The sequence below is a fragment of the Macaca fascicularis genome, chromosome 8 (assembly GCF_037993035.2).
Source record: "Macaca fascicularis isolate 582-1 chromosome 8, T2T-MFA8v1.1".
Lineage (NCBI taxonomy): Eukaryota > Metazoa > Chordata > Mammalia > Primates > Cercopithecidae > Macaca > Macaca fascicularis.
In genome coordinates, this window is record NC_088382.1 from 77,670,783 (window position 1) to 77,689,204 (window position 18,422).

At 41.6% G+C, this 18,422-nt stretch overlaps 1 protein-coding gene across 2 annotated transcripts in view; it reads right to left on the reverse strand.

The window, feature by feature from the left end:
• The window catches only part of CPA6 (carboxypeptidase A6), a 310,258-nt gene that overhangs the window by 266,560 nt on the left and 25,276 nt on the right, over window positions 1-18,422 (reverse strand). The gene's annotated exons all lie outside the window — the stretch shown is intronic.

Consider the following 18,422-nt stretch of genomic DNA (forward strand, 5'->3'; position numbering starts at 1 on the left):
GTTCTATGATCTAGTGATTATTTTATTTTGCTAAACTGCATCTAACCTGACAGCCATCCCTTTCATCAACACAACAGAGAACTATAGTGAAAGTTCTGTGTGGTTATTCAGATGTCCTATAAGAGAAATGCAAATCACTGAAGAATTACTTTATGGACAGACCAAAACTGCAACTTAGGAATGTGTGAAACTGGCTGGAACCAACCTCAGGGTGCCAAACAAGAGAAGGCTCATTTATGAAGTTTTTCCTGGGAAGAACTGTAACTTCTTATAAAGAGCAGAATGTTTTTATGTCTGCATTAAGACTACTGCAGAGGCTAAACCCTAAATGCAGTCGCTTACAATTCACTGGCTCCCAATCCTCATTTCCACCCAAGGACCCCTTTTGTATTCACCCCCATGAACCCTAGGTTTGGGAAGATGGGGTGTGCAGTGCTCAGGAGAGTAGGGGGCTCTCCTACTCTCAAGTGGTTGTTAAACTGTCTCTCTAAAAGAATAATTGATTGCAGCTGGCTCCAGGGACCGGTAGTCTCCCAACAGGTAGAAAACACCTGAGTTTGGTGATTAGCAGCTTCCCAATAAGATCTTAGGACTTGGATGAGTGGGCTCAAACATGCACACTAAGACAAAATAATGACACAGAAAACACTGCATGCATGTTTGCTATCTGTACCATGCTAAATTTAAATAATTTCTCAAGTATTTATTCAAGAAAATTATAAAGAATGAATATTCCTCATTGAGGACAAAACCAGCATTACTACATGGAGATAATACCCTTGTAGTCAAAAGCAAAGAAACTTAAGGTCCTCATGATTCCATGTAGCTTTATCATGTTAGAGTAGGTAGCCAGGCAGACATGAGCAGGGCAGGGGAGGGCTCCTACCCACAACCAGGAATGTCAGGCGATTGTCGGGAGATGGTCAGGTGGTTGTTAAAATGTCTCTGTAAAATAATAATTGATTGCTGCCAGCACCAGAAAAGGGCAGTGTCCCAATAGATAGAAAACACTTGAAGCTGGTGATCAGTAGCTTCCCAATAAGATCTTAGAAGTTGGGCGAGTGGGCTCAAACATGCACACTAAGGAAAAATGGTGGTGTTTAACAGGTATATGGCCTTCTTCCAAGAATACTTGAATAGTAAGGGAAAAACGCCTCAAGTGAGTATAGATACAACTTCAATAAGCACACTGCACATATGGCCTCTCTCAGGTGCTAGCAGGCCACTGTGCATGTGGACAGCCCACCTCAAAGGAAGAATCAGGGGAGAAGAGACACAAATCCCAGAATTATGCCAATGTATAAAACCCCAAGTCAAAGGCTGAACAGTGCACTTGAATCTCTCAAGTTGCCTGCTTGGCCCTCTTCCAAGTGTACTTTACTTCCTTTCATTCTTGCTCTAAAACTTTTTAGTAAACTTTCATTGCTACTCCAAAACCTGCCTCAGTCTCTCACTCTGCCTTATGCCCCTTGGATGAATTCTTTCCTCTGAGGAGGCAAGAATCAAGTTGCTGAGGACCTGGGCAGATTTACTATTGCTAACATTTCTTGGTGCCATGTGACTTGGATATGTTTCCCAGTGGTGAGATACCTCTATCCCTCTCCCCTCCTTTGGCTGGATGTGTTCAATCCCTGTACTCAGTTTCTTTCCTGCCTGTCACTTTCCTGCTTATTAACCAGTCCCCAGGACAATTTGTCTTGGTCTCAGTGGCTCTGCTCCCCTCAAGCTGATCTCTCAGCTCACCCTGATGGGTGGCTTGTGGGGGTGGAAAGGACTTTGGAGTCCACACTGCGTAGATCTGAGGCCCTAGTGGCCCTCCTAAACAGGAGGGCAGCAAGAGTGGTGAGGCTAAAGCCTAAGACCATGCAATATCCTCTGCTTTTTCAACTAAAATTGGCTCTTTCCCAAAAATCCACACCACTTATTCTCTTGTTTTCTCCGTAGGTATTCTGAAATGGCCTTGTGCACCTGCCAGATCGTCTGCCTTGGGGGCAAGTCTGCGTTTTCTCTGCTTTTACTTTGCATGCTGCATGACTTCCTTCTCTGCCTTAAATACACTCCCCACTATTTGCGCACCCACAGCTATTGCTGCATTTATCTGGCAGTGAAGACATGGACTCCCTTGGAGATATCCCCTGAGATTTATACTTGTTTTTACTCTACCAGCTCAAATGACCTCCAACTCTTTCCCTGTCTCTTGGCTCATTGCTAGGATAGACACTAATCATAACTCCAGCTCTGCCAGCTCCTTATGACTTTCCATATACTTTTCTTTGCATCCCTGTTATGCTCCAGGGCCAAGATTTTTTGCTTTATGAAGCAATTTTTCTGTCTGCATAAGGCCTCACTCTGTGGCCCTTTAAGGACCCCACTTACATGCTGTTTTTTGTTTGTTTGTTTTGAGTTACCACCCACTTTGGGAGGAAGGGAAATTCTTTCTTTACCATTTGCTATCTCTTATCCCAGGCCCCTTACCCTCCCTTCAGAGGTTCCTCCTTTATATCAGGTGGGCAAATCAACATTGCCCTCTCAAATCCAAGAACTACCGTTTTGGCAAACAAATGAAGGCTTTCCATGAGTATTCCTCTGGCTTCTTCCCACTTCCTCCTGTAGCAGAGGGATTAACCTGTCTTTTCAAGCATTTGTTCTGCATGTTACCTTGGTGAGGACGAGGAACCCTAAATAGAAATTTTCCTCCATTTCTCTAATCACTTCCATGCCCTTTTCAATATGCATCAAGACCTTCAACGTCATATTTGAAGGGAGGGAAGTCCAGCCCCTTGCAGCAGTTAGCTGAAAAACAGGCTTCTTGTCTGCTTAAAAAAACATGGGAAATGGAATTATAAGAAAAGAGAATCATTTTGTGCTAAAATGCTGTGAATGAGAGTCACTATAAGTTCATGAGGACAAGAATATAGGCCAGCTAAAGGCTGCAGGTGCAACAGAATAAAAAGTTCCCATAGGACAGAGATGAAGGCTGGTCCAAGGACAGATTACCATTAGAACAGAGAAGAAGGCAAGGTTAGGGGTACCTGGTAAGACTGGTTCATTCTGGAACCCCAAGGATGAATAGGGGGCTCCTTCTCATTCCAGTATCTCCTCTGTTCTCAAGTGGGTAATTGTGATGAGATGGGACCAAAGTTAAGGTATACGGTAGGACTGGTTCATTCTAGAACCCTAAGGATGAATGAGGGTCACCATGTTCAGGAAAGGATAATAGGTAGATAACAGGTAACATCTTTTTTCCTTTGTTTTCTTCTCTGTTCTCTCTTTGCAGATGAGTAATCGTGTCTCCATACCACATAACATGCTCCTTGGATGCATCCTCAAGAAGTGGGAGAAAATTCTCAAAGGCTTAGAACCCAGTGCCCCTATGCAGGAAATCCTCAATTTAGCCTCTTCAGTATTTTATAAATGAGAGTAGAATAAGGAGGGCAGGGCTAAGAAGAAGGAGAAATAAGAAATAGGCTCAACTATTGGCTGTTTTACAAGTCCTCCGGCCCCTCCAGGTTGCCCCCAGAATACCCTCCCAGGTAACCGCCATTGGTGTGGGAAGCCAGGCCACTGGAAGGCAATGTGTCCCAATGGGTAAGTGGGAAAAAGGTCCGCACAGTTTGCCACCTCTGCCACAAGCTTGGGCACTAGAAATGGGGCTGCCTTGAAGGCTGAAGGTTGCCTAGGACAGAATCCAAACCCCTAATGACCTTGAGCTGAAGGAGCTCTCTGCTCTGGCTGGCTTCCAAATCAGACCTCATCATCAATAGAACAAAGCCAAGGGCAACTCTGGAGGTGGCAAGTAAAATTATAAATTTCCCTTTGGGTTCAAGAGCTGCCCACTCTGTGCTAATCTTTTCTAAACAACTCTCCTCCGAATCCTGCCAGGTAATGGGGGCAAATGGCACCACTTCCCTCCAAAAGAAAAGATTCACACTGCTTTATATTACTTAAGGGACCAATTACCATTCTCCCATCTGTCCCTGGGTAATGAATATCTAAATACCCGACACCTCTTTGGTCCAAAAATATACTTTCCAAGATGGGTATCTGCTTAATATTCACATGATCTCTGAATTCATCTTTGCCTTTAATAGCTCTATTTCTCCTGGGAAAGCTACCTAAATCTTTATCCAATAACTTCAACCCGGTCAGTCCTAACTCAGGGGCTTAGAAATTGCCCACATTTATTGAGACAAGCTCTAGCAAAAATCTAACTGAGCAATCTCTTGAGGTGGGCATAACTTCTACAGTACGTGAATAACCTCCTTATACGCTCTCCTTTCACAGGGCTCACACGGCAACATGAAGTACAAACCACAACTTCCTAACAGAAGGAAAATGAATTTTGTCTAATTCAAAAGTTATAAAGGTAAAGAGGTATTTTTGGTAAGAAAATTTATAAAGAAAAATTTTGTATGAAAAAGGATCTTTTAAGGTAAATTCTTGTCCTAAAGTAAAATAACTGGTTGTTTAAAAAGAGGAATGCTTAGGACCAAAAAAGTCCAAACATGTTGTAATGGTCTGAGTCATAAAAAGATTCATGAAAGGAATTTATGAAAACAGTGTTATACAATTTTAAAGGTTATTAGGCCTACTAAATGCTTAATAAACAACTACTATGACTTTTAATTGTACAACTTGTCTGCTGTAAAGCCATTTAATTCTAGGTAAGGCCTGTGGACATACAGAGTTTGCCATGCCCCGAAGCTGTGCTGGTGAGTAAAACCTTATCTGCACTTCTGTCTGATGTCCTAGGCTCCAAATCTAGGACATAATCAGAATCTTCTATCAGGTTTTTCACCAAAAGTAAAAGTTGCTAAGAGTTAATGGTGTAATTTGTATGTAAGACCACTGAAAAAAACAGTTTCACATGAAAGGCATGTGAAGAAAGTAGAATGTGCTTCTGGTAAAGGATTACAAGACATGGGAATGTAGATTTTTTTTTTTTGGCCTAGAGGGTTAAAATATCATTTTAAGTTAGGGTTAGGTCAAAGGTTTGAGCAAGTTGTGGAAGGTTTGTGAAAAATTAATTTGTAAAAGAAATTCTGTGTGAACATATTAGCGAAAATTAAAGGATTATTACTAAGTATACCTAATATTTACAGTTTATCTGTAATTGAACATTGGAATAAAATCACAACATGGTTTTCTTAGACGAATGTTCTACTCTTTAACACAAAATTGCAAAGGGTTATAAAAGGTTTATGAAAATCTTACCTTACAGTCAAACTGATTAAGATTGCATAGATTTGTCTATAGGATTTATTAAGAATTGGGTCTGACATCAATAGTACACTAATGCAAATGTAAAGTTTGGTTTTCTTTGTACTGAATCTGTATAAATGTGTTATTGGTATGTGTTCCAAAATTATGCAAAATTCCTATAATTCTGATATAATTTAGTATATGTTATCACTAATAATTATCATTGTTATGTTAAATTATTGTGTGCCTCAGAGGTAACACATTTCCTTGTCAATTGTTCTTTGACTGTGGCTTGCCTAAGACTTTTTGTCATCCACAGACAATTATTGTCTTGTTTTGATCCTCTTCAAAAGATGGCTTTATAATCAGCTATAGGACCCTAACAGGTGCTCTTAAGTGCAGATTTCTGATAACTTTAGAGATTGTGACATTAGAATAGGTGAAAAAACTTTCAGGACTCTCATGGAGAGCTGAAACATTCATGAATACTAAGCACAACAGGAGTTAACTGCATGGACGGAACTAAGAGAAGACTGACATAATCCTTTCATGACTTTTTGCTTAAAACGTTGCTGATTCTTTTTCAAAGTCAAGGAAACTTTTCTTTTAAGCTATTTACAGCTTTTAGCAATTAAGTATACTCCTATAAACAAAATTTTGAGCATATTCCTCTCTACCTTATTTCTCTAAAATTTAGAAACTATTTGTGAGTATTCTTAACTTACGGAAATATAGTTATTTGCATAAGTGCAATAAAAATGTTTTCTTTGCAGTAGGACACAATTAGAGAAACTGGTTATTTTACCAAGGCTTTGACTAGAATGCTGTGCTTTCCTTTAAAAAATCAAACTTGAGGCTGGGTGTGGTGGCTCATGCCTATAATCCCAGCATGATTGGGAGGCTGAGGCAGGTGGACCACAAAGTCAAGAGTTCAAGACCAGCCTGGCCAACATGGTGAAACTCCATCTGTGCTAAAAAAATACAAAAATTAGCTGGGCATTGTGGCATGTTCCTGTAGTCCCAGTTACTTGGGAGGCTGATGCAGGAGAATTGCTTGAACTGGGACCTGGGAGGAAGCAGTGGCAGTGAGCTGAGATCATGCCACTGCACTCCAGCCTGGGCTACAGGGTGAGACTCCATCTCAAAAAAAAAAAAAAATCAAATTTGACTTATAGAGCCAATAAAAGACCCTTGGGAAAACCGACCTCAAACCTTGTACAAGGTTTCTGACCTGTGACAATAAAGAATGTTACTTTCTGACAGGCCCAGGAGCCCCAACTAATCTTGGGACCTCATGAAGAGAGGAATTCACCCAACTCATACAGGTTTTTGATGGCAAAAACCCATGGCAAAGTTTATGGCTTTAAAAAGTCTTATCTGAGATTCCTTAGGGAACAAAGTTTCATCAAAGCCAATTTAAAAAGAAGCCTATGTAGCAAATAATTACTCTTGCTGTGCTTTATGCAAATAATCAGGTGAAAGTTCATAAGGCTTCAGTTTATTCTGCAAACAAATGAGTCCTATCATGAATTTGTTTTTAATAAAAATGAGAGCAGGAGAGAAAAAATTTATGTTTCAACAACAATGGTATACCTTTTATTAGATTCTAATAAGTCTAATAAAATTGTTTTTGAGTTTTTGTCTGCAATTTAGAATGACCCTACTTACTCCTTTGAACTAGCTAGTGATCTCTGGCTGCAGCTCAGGAGAAAGAAGAGGGATGGGCCATCAAACTCCAGATGATCCTCAGTAAGGGATACCGTCCTCTCAATATTCAAGAGTCACCCTTCTACAGAAGACCCATAGACTGCCCATCAGAGGAGCACAACAGAGGTGAAATCTTGCCTGTGTCTCCCTTAGAACTGGCGGGATACTACTTTCACCAACCCATGGAGCCACCCTGCCCTGAGAGCTAGTAAGAGGCCAAGACCCACAGAACAATCATCAATGCCCCTCTGCCAGCAGGAAACAGTTACAGATGACTAATCTTCATACAGGTTCCCAAAGAATTGGGTCTCGGACTCCTGAGGGAGGAAATATTAGAGTAGGGAGCTAGGCAGACGAGCAAAGCAGGAGAGGGTGTCCAACCCCACACCAGAAACATCAGGAGATGGTCAGGTGGTTTTTAAAATGTCTCTCTAAAATACTAATTGGTTGTGGCTGGTTCCAGGGAAAGGCAGTCTACCAATAGTTAGAAAACACCTGAATCTGGTGATCAGCAGCTTCCTGATAAGCTCTCAGGAGTTGGGAAAGTGGGCTCAAGCATGCACACTAAGAGGCAAAATGGTGGCATTTAACTGGTATATAACCTTCGTCTGGGAACACTCAACTGATAAGGGAAAAACACCTCAAATGAGCATGTGCACAACCTCAGTAAGCACACTGCATCCCCTCTCACATGCTAGCAGGCCACTGTGCATGTGGGCAGCCCACCCTAAGGGAAGAATCAGGTGAGAAGAAACACAGATTCTGGAATCATGTCAATGTATAAAACCCCAAGTCAAGGGCTGAACAGCACACTTGGATCTCTCAAGTGTACTTTACCTTCTTTCATTCATGCTCTAAAACTTTTTAATAAACTTTTACTCCTGCTCCAAAACCTGCCTCAGTCTCTCACTCTGCCTTCTGTCCCTTGGATGAATTCTTTCCTCTGAGGAGGCAAGAATCAAGTTGCTGCATACTCATATGGTTTTGTCACTACTAACAATGATAAATAAAGCAGGGCCTTTCTGAATTAGTGAGCAGTTGAATATTTAAAACCTGTTGATGAACAAAATCAAACTCTAAAATATTTAGAATTTGATTCGGAGCCAATATGAGTGACCATGGTCCAGGGAACAATCTGAATATGTCTTGAGAAAGTGAACCTGAAGTGGTCAGGTCATAATTTGGTTTTAGACATTCCAGGGAAACAGGAATTGCAAGTAAAAATCATAAATTCATATGTGGAAGATATACATTGGTTCAGCCTAAAAGGGCAGGACATCTTGCAGTGTGGGTGGGGAGCTCATACAGGTCATAGGTGGATTAAAAGATTTTCTGGCTTGGTGTGGTGGCTCACACCTGTAATCCTAGCACTTTGGGAGGCTGAGGCAGGTGGGATCACCTGAGGTCAGGAGTTTGAGACCAGCCTGGCCAATGGCGAAACCCTCCCTACTACAAACATACAAACATTAGCTGGGCATGGTGGTGCATGCCTGTAATCCCAGCTACTCAGGAGGCTGAGGAAGGAGAATTGCTTGAACCCAGGAGGCAGAGGTTGCAGTGAGCTGAGAATGCACCATTGCACCTCAGCCTGGGTGGCAGAGCAAGACTCTGTCTCAAAAAAACAAAAAAGATTTTCTGATTGGAAATTTGTTAAAAGAATTAAGCTTTGTCTAAAGACTTGAAATCAGTAGAAAGAAATGCTTAAGATGGCGGTTGTGGACCAAAAGTTCTTGTTATGTAGATGAAGCCTGTAGGTAACCACCAGAGAGAATAATTGGTAAATGTTTCTTACCAGAGCATAAAAGGTGTCATCGTGTTAGTTAATCTCTCTTAGATCTGGGAAAGCCCCAGCTGCATTAATGTAGATTCTCTGCAGGTGCAAATTTCCCCCTTGAAAGATGGCTTTGCAGGGCCTTTTCAAAATATGTCAGAGAAATATATTTTGGGGTAAAATATTTTTATTTTTTTCAGTCCGCTATCTGGCATGTGATGTTATACCAGAGTCAGGTTGGAATTTGCATCTTATTGCCAAATAGAGTCTGTTTTGTCAGTCTTATGATCTCTGTTTTAATATTAATGCTGATTAGCTGTGCCTAAACTTCAAAAGGGAGGGAGTGTAATGAAGCATGTTCAACCTCCCTTCCTGTTTTGGAGGGGAATTTAATTTTTCAGTTTTCTCTAGGGTCCCATTGGCCCTTAGGGGGTCTGTTTAGTCTGTTGGGGGGCTTAGAATTTTATTTTTGGTTAAGAAACCCCTTGTGTACACCTTTAGGGGCTTAGGTCTCTCAAGTTGAGAAGAAATGGATTTATTTTCAAGATTACTTTCCATTACAAAAAATGTAAAATAGTCCCATATGAATCATAAGATAGAGTTGTAATCATTTGGTAATGACTGTTGTCTTAGTAGTAAAAATAATACAAAGTAATGCTCTCCGTAGTGTATACTTTTTGTAGCTCAGACCACAGAGATTCCTATCTTTGCATCTTGCTCAGAGGGCTAGGTCCCAAGTGCCTGGTTTGAGTTACCTGGGACTGCATTCTTGGTCTTAGTTGACTGGAGCATGGATAAGCAGACACCCAATTCTTTCTGCTCAGAGTTTAGGACTTGAACTGTCACACAAAGAGACTGCAGAGAGTTCAGTTAAGCACAGGGTTCTTGAGGAAAGATCCACAATCCTACTTTGAAATTCCCAGAGCCTGGGCTTGAAACCTTACAACAAATTACCCATTTTGGTCTAAAGTGGCTGGAACTGGTTTTTGTTACATGCACACAATAAACCCTTAACAAATGCACAATTCAGATGTTAATTTGCTAGAAAACTCAGACTATCTTTGGCAAATAGTACAGAAAATATCAGATTCGTCAGGGTTTCCACACAGCATTTGAAACAAGCTTGTTATAAGTCATGGTACTGATTTCCAGGGCCCTGTTTTGTCTGGTGATGAAATTTAGATAGATCCAGTTTGTGGAGTGGGCACTAGCCCTCCTCTTGTCTATCTGCATGAGCTCATTGACAGCCTGATGTGGCTCTTGGTTTGGGTGGGATGACAGGCATGATCTGAACCCTGTCCCCAAGGGCAGTGTGTATATGTATGCATGTGGTATATGTATGTGTGTGGTATATGTATGTGTGTGGTATATGTGTGTGGTATATGTATGCATGTGGTATATGTATGTGTGTGGTATATGTATGTGGTATATGTATGCATGTGGTATACGTGTGTGTGTGGTATATGTATGTGTGTGGTATATGTATGTGTGTGGTATATGTTGTGGTATATGTATGCATGTGGTATATGTATGCCTGTGTACACACACACACACAACTTGTCTGAAAGATGGAGGGGCACCTTACATAAGCCATTCCTCAGAGAGGGGTGTTACAGCCTATATGAGAGAATTCAGGATAAAGAGGGAGTCTAATCACGAGCCATGCAGCATTGTAAGTTTTAAACATCAAGTGGAAGGTGGTGGTTGAAGGAAGACAGTCTGGTTCTACACCAGTCAATACCCTGGTGGCACTGTTGCCCCAAGGAGAAACAGAGCTGTGGTCAAATCCACAGAGCCATGCAATACTTTGAGGTCCAAGCCGATCTGCATTGGGACAGATCCCAGATCCACATAAGAAGAATTACCCCTCCTATCTGCCCCCTCCCCCTACCTCTCTTGAGTCCATTTGGCCTAGGTCTGCAGTGACCCACACTGACATGTGCGCTTGTGCCAGCCAGCTTGACCTGTGCAGGAGGGATGGCTCAGCCCCAGGGAATAGCAATCTTCCATGGCCAAAGTGGGACACGGTGTGGACAAAGCTCTAGCCCATGGAGGCCTCGGTTCAGATTGGGTAGACAGAAATAGTGTGTCGGGGCCATTGGAGCTACAACCTTATGTCTTGGAGGGTCTAGCACTGTCAGGAGAAGCACCAGATCAATTCGTGGATATACGTTTGCACCCTCAGGGAACTGTCAGCCATACTGGGGTAGCAACAGAGAATTTCATCGGGGACTAAAATCAGCAAATCATACGAATCAACACAGCTTCCCATGCTGCCACAAGGTACAGAGGCACATGGAACCTATTTCAAGTGCCTGTGGATCTGCCGCGGGGTAGGACAGTATTTACACACAAGCAGCAAGATAAAGATCCACCAAGGAGCAATCTCTGAACCTGTTTTGGGAAAGCTTAAACTGGGAGCATGAATCCTCATAAGGGATATAAGAATTCCTTCCAGAAGGTCAGAGATGGGGCCTACATATGGGGACAGAGATTTGGGATGCTCAGAAAGCCGTCTCACATAAAAAGCAAATTTGTTTAAAAAACTAGCTCCTTCTCTAGGAACACCTAATTTTTCAATAGCCATGAATGGAAAATTCCAGAAATAAACCATTCCTAAGTTTTAAATTTCATGCCGTTCTCAGTAGTGTGAAGAAATTTCATGCTGTCCTGCTCTGTCCCACCTGTGATGTGAATCATCCCTTTGTCCAGCATCCCCACACTGTACATGGACCCACCTGTGAGTCACTTAGCCGCCCTCTTGGTTATCAGGTCCACTGTCACAGTATTGCAGTCTTTGGGTTCCAGGAACCCTTATTTCCCTCAATCATGGCCCCAAAGTGCGAAGAGTCAAGATTAAAATAATAAATGGTTCTATTTATTATTAGTCATTAATCTCTTTGTAATGTACACATTAAACTTTATAGGCGTGTGTGTGTGTGTGTGTGTGTGTGTGTGTGTGTGTGTAAACAAGGTTCAGTACTGGCCTCAGTTTCAGGCATCCACTGGGGATTCTGGAACATATCCCCCATGAACAAGGGAGGACTACTGTACCTTTTGTCTGTTAAAATGATCAGCATTTAATATTTTCAGACCACAGTCGATCTCAGGTAACAAACTGAAACCAGTTGATCTCAGGTAACAAACAAGTGAAACCGTGGATAAGTGGGGGTGACTACCGTACCTGAAGTTTTGTTTTGGTAGAGGATGAAGTCTAAATAGAGAGAACCCGATTAAGTAGCGGGTCTGCATGGATATTTAGCAATGTCATTTCTTTGTTTTGGGTTTTATCATTGGTCCTAACAAGCCATGTATTCCATGTAATCAGCTCGTGGCTCTGCTTTAGTAAAAAAGAGTGGGGAGAAACCTCTCCCTGCACTAGCAATTAAGCTTGGTAGAACTTGGAACACACACATTTTGTGTAACAAGTAGTAGACAGTAAATGCCCTGGGTAGTTTATAGGCAGCCTGGGAATATTTCATCCATTGTTTCTGAGTCACTCAGATTTATAATTGCAGTTTCCATCATAGCATTTGACACAGTGAACATTTCTAAAGTGTTTCCAGCCTCCAAATGGCCTCATTTAGTTTTTCTTTAATTCTAAGAGAAGACAGATTTTACAATATACTGGCCAGTGGAAGCGCTGCTTTAGTTTTCTACCTTAAATTAACTGTTGCATACATTTCTGATTTATAGCAGCATTCAATTGCTATTTACTTTCCGCTTTTCTTTCTTAGCACAGGGACTAAGCTGAAATTCAGGTGCTCTGGTGACTGTTAAAAGCCAGCTACATATGAATTTTAATCCTTCTGGTTTTACATAAGCACCAAATTAAAATAATTGCCATGTTAAAAAAAATTTTTTTTAATATCAAGGTTAAAATTTTTGCCTGGAAACAGGGCTCTTTAGAAGGTTGCATTTAAGTGTTCCAAGCATCCATAAGTTTGAATTCTGATCATAAATACATCTATTTATTACACCCAAATGAAATATATTATGGGGTACATAAGTTACACATTATTTCTTCACCCTGTCTCCACTCTATAGAGGATTAGTCCAGTAATGAAATCCCTCGGGTATTAGGGATACTCAAAATCAGAGTGGAAAGTGACTAAAAAGGAGAATTTGCCCCAACTGAGGAGAAATGAGAAGGGTGTTGACTGAAGATAGAGAAAACTGTGTTCAGGTGGTGATGATTCCCCAAAGATCTTAAGAGTATCTCCTAGTATCCTAATTCTGAGCTAAAGTCTGCCTTCATTCATTAATGTTTAAAGCTTAAATTGTAATCCCAGCACTTTGGGAGGCAGAGGCAGGAGGTTCACATGAGCCCAATTTGGGCAACATAGGGAGACCCTGTCTCTAGAAAGGTTAAAAAAAAAAAAATTAGCCAGGTGTGGTGGTGTGTACCTGTAGTCCCAGCTACTTGGAAGGCTGAGGTCAGAGGCTGCAGTCAGCCATGATAGCACCACTGCACTCTGGTCTGGGTGACAGAGTAAGTAAAGTGAGTAAATAAATAAATAAAGCTCAGAATTAAGTGCCTGCCTTAGCTCTCTCAGTTGTTTTATTGGCAAAGTGACAGCTCACAGACTGGGCTTACTGGAAATAGACTTCGTAGAAACAGGAGTGGTAACACTCAATTAGAGACAAGTATGATAAAAACTTTATGTTGCATCCAATACTGTTGGGATTCCTTTCTACTCTCATTGAGCTTATAATGTCATTTGAGAATTTAAAAATACATACATTTTTAAAGCCCAGACTAAACCAAGCAACTAAAAGACACAAGGAGCTATCATAGGCTTCCAGTATTAGAAAAGGCACCTCCCTTGGGATGAGATCCTCCTTAAGTTACCGATAAGAGAACTACTCTTTGGCAGCTTAGCCATTTTTACCCACAATATTTCTGACACCAAATGTGGGCTTTTTTTTTTTCTCCATACCAACCAATTCTCTAACGCAACTGCTACCAACTGGGTGTCCTGTGATTAAATTCCAGTCTGATGCTGACTACCCAGAGTTAGCACAGACCCTGCTGCAGATTTAAGGGCTCAGCCTCACAAGCCTGCCTCTACTTCCAGTGCCAATTCTAAGTTCTGGGCCTCCCTTATTTCTGACCAATTGGCTATAAACTGGGGGTTCCCATGACCCCCTTCTCAGGTTCCATAATTTGCTAGATGGCTCATGCCACTCAGGAAGTCACTTTACTGCTGCCTTCATTTAGTGAAAACTAGCAACTCTCTGCAATGTTTGAAGTGAATAAAAGGAAGATTTATTGGCAGTTTTTTAACAGATCTCTCACTTCCATTTTCCAGTGTATTCCAGCCACATGCCCACACCAGCTGTGTTTACCTCTGTGATTGCACCTAGTGATAAACCAAGTTGATTTAATTAAAAGTCTGATTACACATACAAGTAAAAACACTCGGTTATTTCCAAAACAGTGGAAAATGTCCTCTGTTGCTCATAAGTACAAATGCCTTTTCGGTATGGCCAAATGGTCATAACATAATAGTGACTATAGTTCTTTAATGAATTTATAGACTAATTATGGGGTTTACACATTTGTCCATTAGCATAACAAAATCTCCTTTAGAAGGAAACATTTGTAATTCAAAATGTATACTTGGGTTATCAGACATATGGACCCTTCAGACTTTCTAAGGCACTTGAAAAGAAACTGGATGTTAAAGAAATAGCAGTGGGCCGGGTATGGTGGCTCAGGCCTGTCATTCCAACACTTTGGGAGCCCAAGGCAGCTGGATCACCTGAGGTCAGGAGTTCAAGATCAGCCGGACCAACACGGTGAAACCCCATCTCTACTAAAAATACAAAAATTAGCTGGGTATGGTGGCAGGCACCTGCAATTCCAGCTACTCAAAAGGCCAAGGCAGGAGAATCACTTGAACCCGGGAGGCGGAGGTTGCAGTGAGCCCATGCCATTGTATTCCAGCCTGGGTGACAGAGTGAGACTCCATCTCAAAAAAAAAAAAAAAAAAAAAAAAGAAGTGTCAGAGGCGCTTGAGCCAAAGCAACTCCACCTTGAATAGGTGCTGGGTAAAATGAGTCTGAGACCTACTGGGTTGCATTCCCAGGAGGTTAGACATTCTAAGTCATAGGATGAGATAGGTCGGCACAAGATACAGGTCCTATACATTTTAGGGAGAGATGAGACATCAATCAATACATGTAAGGTGTACATTGATTTGGTCTGGAAAGGCAGGGAAGGCGGTTTCCAGGTCAGAGGCAGATAGGCAACAAATGTTACATACTTATGAGTCTCTGATTAGCTTTTCACTGAATACACAATTTACATGCAAGAGGAGGGTAGAGGAATAATCACTTATGCCTCAGAGTCTATCTTAGTGAAACAATAGGGCAGAGGAAGCAATCAGATATGAATTTGTCAAAGGTGAACAGAAGAATGGCTTTGATTTCTGTCCTTTGTCCACGAGGAATTTCCTTGTAGGCACATTGTAAGGGACGTATGTAGCTTCTTTTATTTTTAAATATTTGTAGCTATCTTATTTAGGAATAAAGTGGGAGGCAGGTTTGCCTGATGCTGTTCCCAGTTTGACTTTTCCTTTTGGCTTAGTAATTTTGGGGCACCCAGATTTATTTTCCTTTTGCAGTCTTTATCTTATTCATCACTGTATGTTCAGCCAGCTGTTCATAGTACCTGAAAAATAGCCAACTGCTTCACAAATACAGGTTGAGAAAATGAATAATGATATACAGTTAGCAGCATACCATTCCACAAATGGTAGGGTTTTGGAAATGAGGGTGGAGTATATTTGTTTCTATGTAGTAGGATATTGCAGCCCTTCTTGAGGGAAGAAAAAAAAAAAAAAGGAACAATAACAGAATGAAGAGATCTCACAGTGTGTGTAAAAAAAAAAAAAAAGAAATTTCTTATTTCTTCTAATTATTCTCCTCATCCCCTTCCTTCTGTACACTTCTTTGGTCTTTGAAGGAGGAAATTAGGAAAAATAGCCTGCAACAGAGGGAACAGCAGGGACTCTGAGGCCAAGTACACCCAGTTTGGATGTAATTGCCTGAAGTGTGTTTTCAATCCAAACTGTACGGATGAGAGAAAAGAGCACAGCTGTACAGGGGAGGGAGAGAGAGCTGGAAATAAGTGCTATGACAACAAGAGTAGAGGTACCCAATTGGGACATTGTTGGCTTCTTTTAGAATTGCCGGAAGTATCTTTTCTCTGCTTTAATCCTTACTGTTTTATCCCCAAATACAGACATACCAATCACACGCTCTCTATAAAATTCTTCAAAAACATATATTGAAAATGAAAATCCCCCACCAAGCACTCCCAAGAGATAACCACTGTTACCCATATGGTATATATTCTTTGACATCTTGCTGCTTTATGATTTAAGAGCTTAACTATGTGGTATTTGAGCTAGACAAAATAATAATAGTTCATCATTGTGGTAGGCTAAAGAATGGCCTCCCAAAAGATATCCCTGGGATCTGTAAATATTACCTTTTGTGGCAAAAGAGAGGACACTTGCAGATGCGATTAAGTTAAGGATTTTGAAATGGGACATGACTCTGGAGTGTCCTAGTGGGCCTTCGGTGCAATTGCTAGTGTACTTTTAAGAGAGAGGCTGAGGGAGATTTGATACAGAAGAGAAGGGAGGGCAATAGGACCATGGAGGAAGAGCCAGGAGGGAGTTGGCCATAAACTGGCTGTTACCAGAAAGTGGCAGAGGCAAGGGCCTGATTCTCCCTGAGAGTTCAATGGGAATATGGCCCTGTTAACACCTTGATTCTAGTCTAGTGGGTATACTGTTAGCGGAAGCAGGCTTTCGGGAGATAAACACCTTTGCGGCTGAGTCTATAACACTAAAAGACCACAGACGTGTGTGTGTGACATTCATTATGTTTTGCCTCTTAGAAGAGCTACAATTGTCCTCTCCTAAGCCAGCCTACCTTGGTTCATTCTCCGGGTCCACCATTTTCTAGAATACCTAACTTATTCTTAAAGACCCCCCAACTCACACAACAAAATATTTTAAGTCCTAATGACTCCTGGTTGTCACAATTGAGAAAACAAGGTAACTATCCAGAAACTCGTGCAAGGGTTTTAAGAATTGTGAGGTATTTTTTTAATGTTTTAAAAGCCAGTTTGGGTTAAGAAAATTATAGCCAGAGAAAATAAGAAGTTACTTTTCTGGATAAGGGTCAGGAGCACAGAATTTGCAAAATCTTATGAAAATCTTTCAGGTCTATGCCTGTTGCCTCATTCACCTAGGCTAGGACTATCGGTTATGTACCGGCTATGGAGAAAGGTACATGTGCATGTCAGATAATACCCATACAGGCATTTTTTCATTTGGTGACTCAGAAAGTGTTTCTCTGCCAAAAGTCTCTTCTCCACATCTTAATCTGGACTGATACCTTTCCCCAAGTACAGATTTTCCAATTGTAGGAGATATGGGTTATCCGCGCATAGACAGTTGAAGGTTTTTTGTTTTTGAGATGGAGTGTCACTCCGTCACCAGGCTGGAGTGCAGTGGCATGATCTCGGCTCACTGCAACCTCCAACTCTTGGGTTCAAGTGATTCTCCTGCCTCAACTTCCCGAGTAGCTGGGATTACAGGCACACATCACCATGCCCAGCTAATTTTTGTATTTTTAGTAGAGACGGGGTTTCACCATATTGGCCAGGCTGGTCTCAATCTCCTGACCTTGTGATCTGCCTACCTTGGCCTCCCAAAGTGCAGGGATTACAGGCGTGAGCCACCACACCTGGCCAAGGGTTAAATTTAATCCATGGATCTATCTCGCTGTTTGAACCTTAGGTAGGGGGAAAAGCTGAGTCTTGCTGCCTATATGTTGTTTTTTTTTTTTTTTTTCCTCTCTTATTCTTTTGGGCAAGTTGAATTGAAAATCATCATCAAGACAACAAGCTAGGCTCCAAATCTAGTCAAAGCAATACATCTTTTTGGAGCATTAAAATGAGTGGCTGAAGGTCAGGGACAACTCAGGAGGAAAGAATGAGGGTAGCATCCCGAGTGGATACAGATGGAGGGAATGGGGTGTGGGCATGCTGTGGTCAGTATTGGGGAAAGACCACTCTGACCAGAACAGGATTTATTTCAGGGAAAAAAAAAAATTAAAGGGGAAAGTCAAGGACTGCAGTGGGCCAAGTTATGGAGGGCCTTGGATGTCAGACAAATGAGTTTGGACTTGATTCTTGAGTTGTCATGATCCACTGAAGTGTTTTGGATCAGCAGAGCGACATAACAAAAAGGCGCTTTCAGAAGATTAAGTTGGTACTGATGTGCACAGTGGATTGGAGGGGGTGAAACTGGAAGCAGAGAGGCAAGGTAGGAGGCTGTGACAGCCATGCAGGCATGAAATAATGACGGCGGCATGAGAGAAATGAAGCCCTGGGAAAAGACTGTGACAGGAGCGACAAGACTTAGTAAGTGACTGAACTAGGGGAGAAAGAAAAATGAGGTTTTGATTCCGGGTGGCTGGGTTTCTCTAAATTGAATGAGAATAACGAAACACGGCAGGGAAGATTGTATGTGGAATAAAATGATGAACTATTTTAGAGAAGTTGGCGTCCATGCATCCACATGAGTGTCCAGCAGCCAACTGGACATATGGTACTGAGTTGTAGGTAAGAAGCCAGGGCAGGAAATGCAGGCTCGAGAGTCATCAGAACACAGGCAATAGCTAAGCCATGAAAATGACCAATGACCCTGAGACAGAGAAC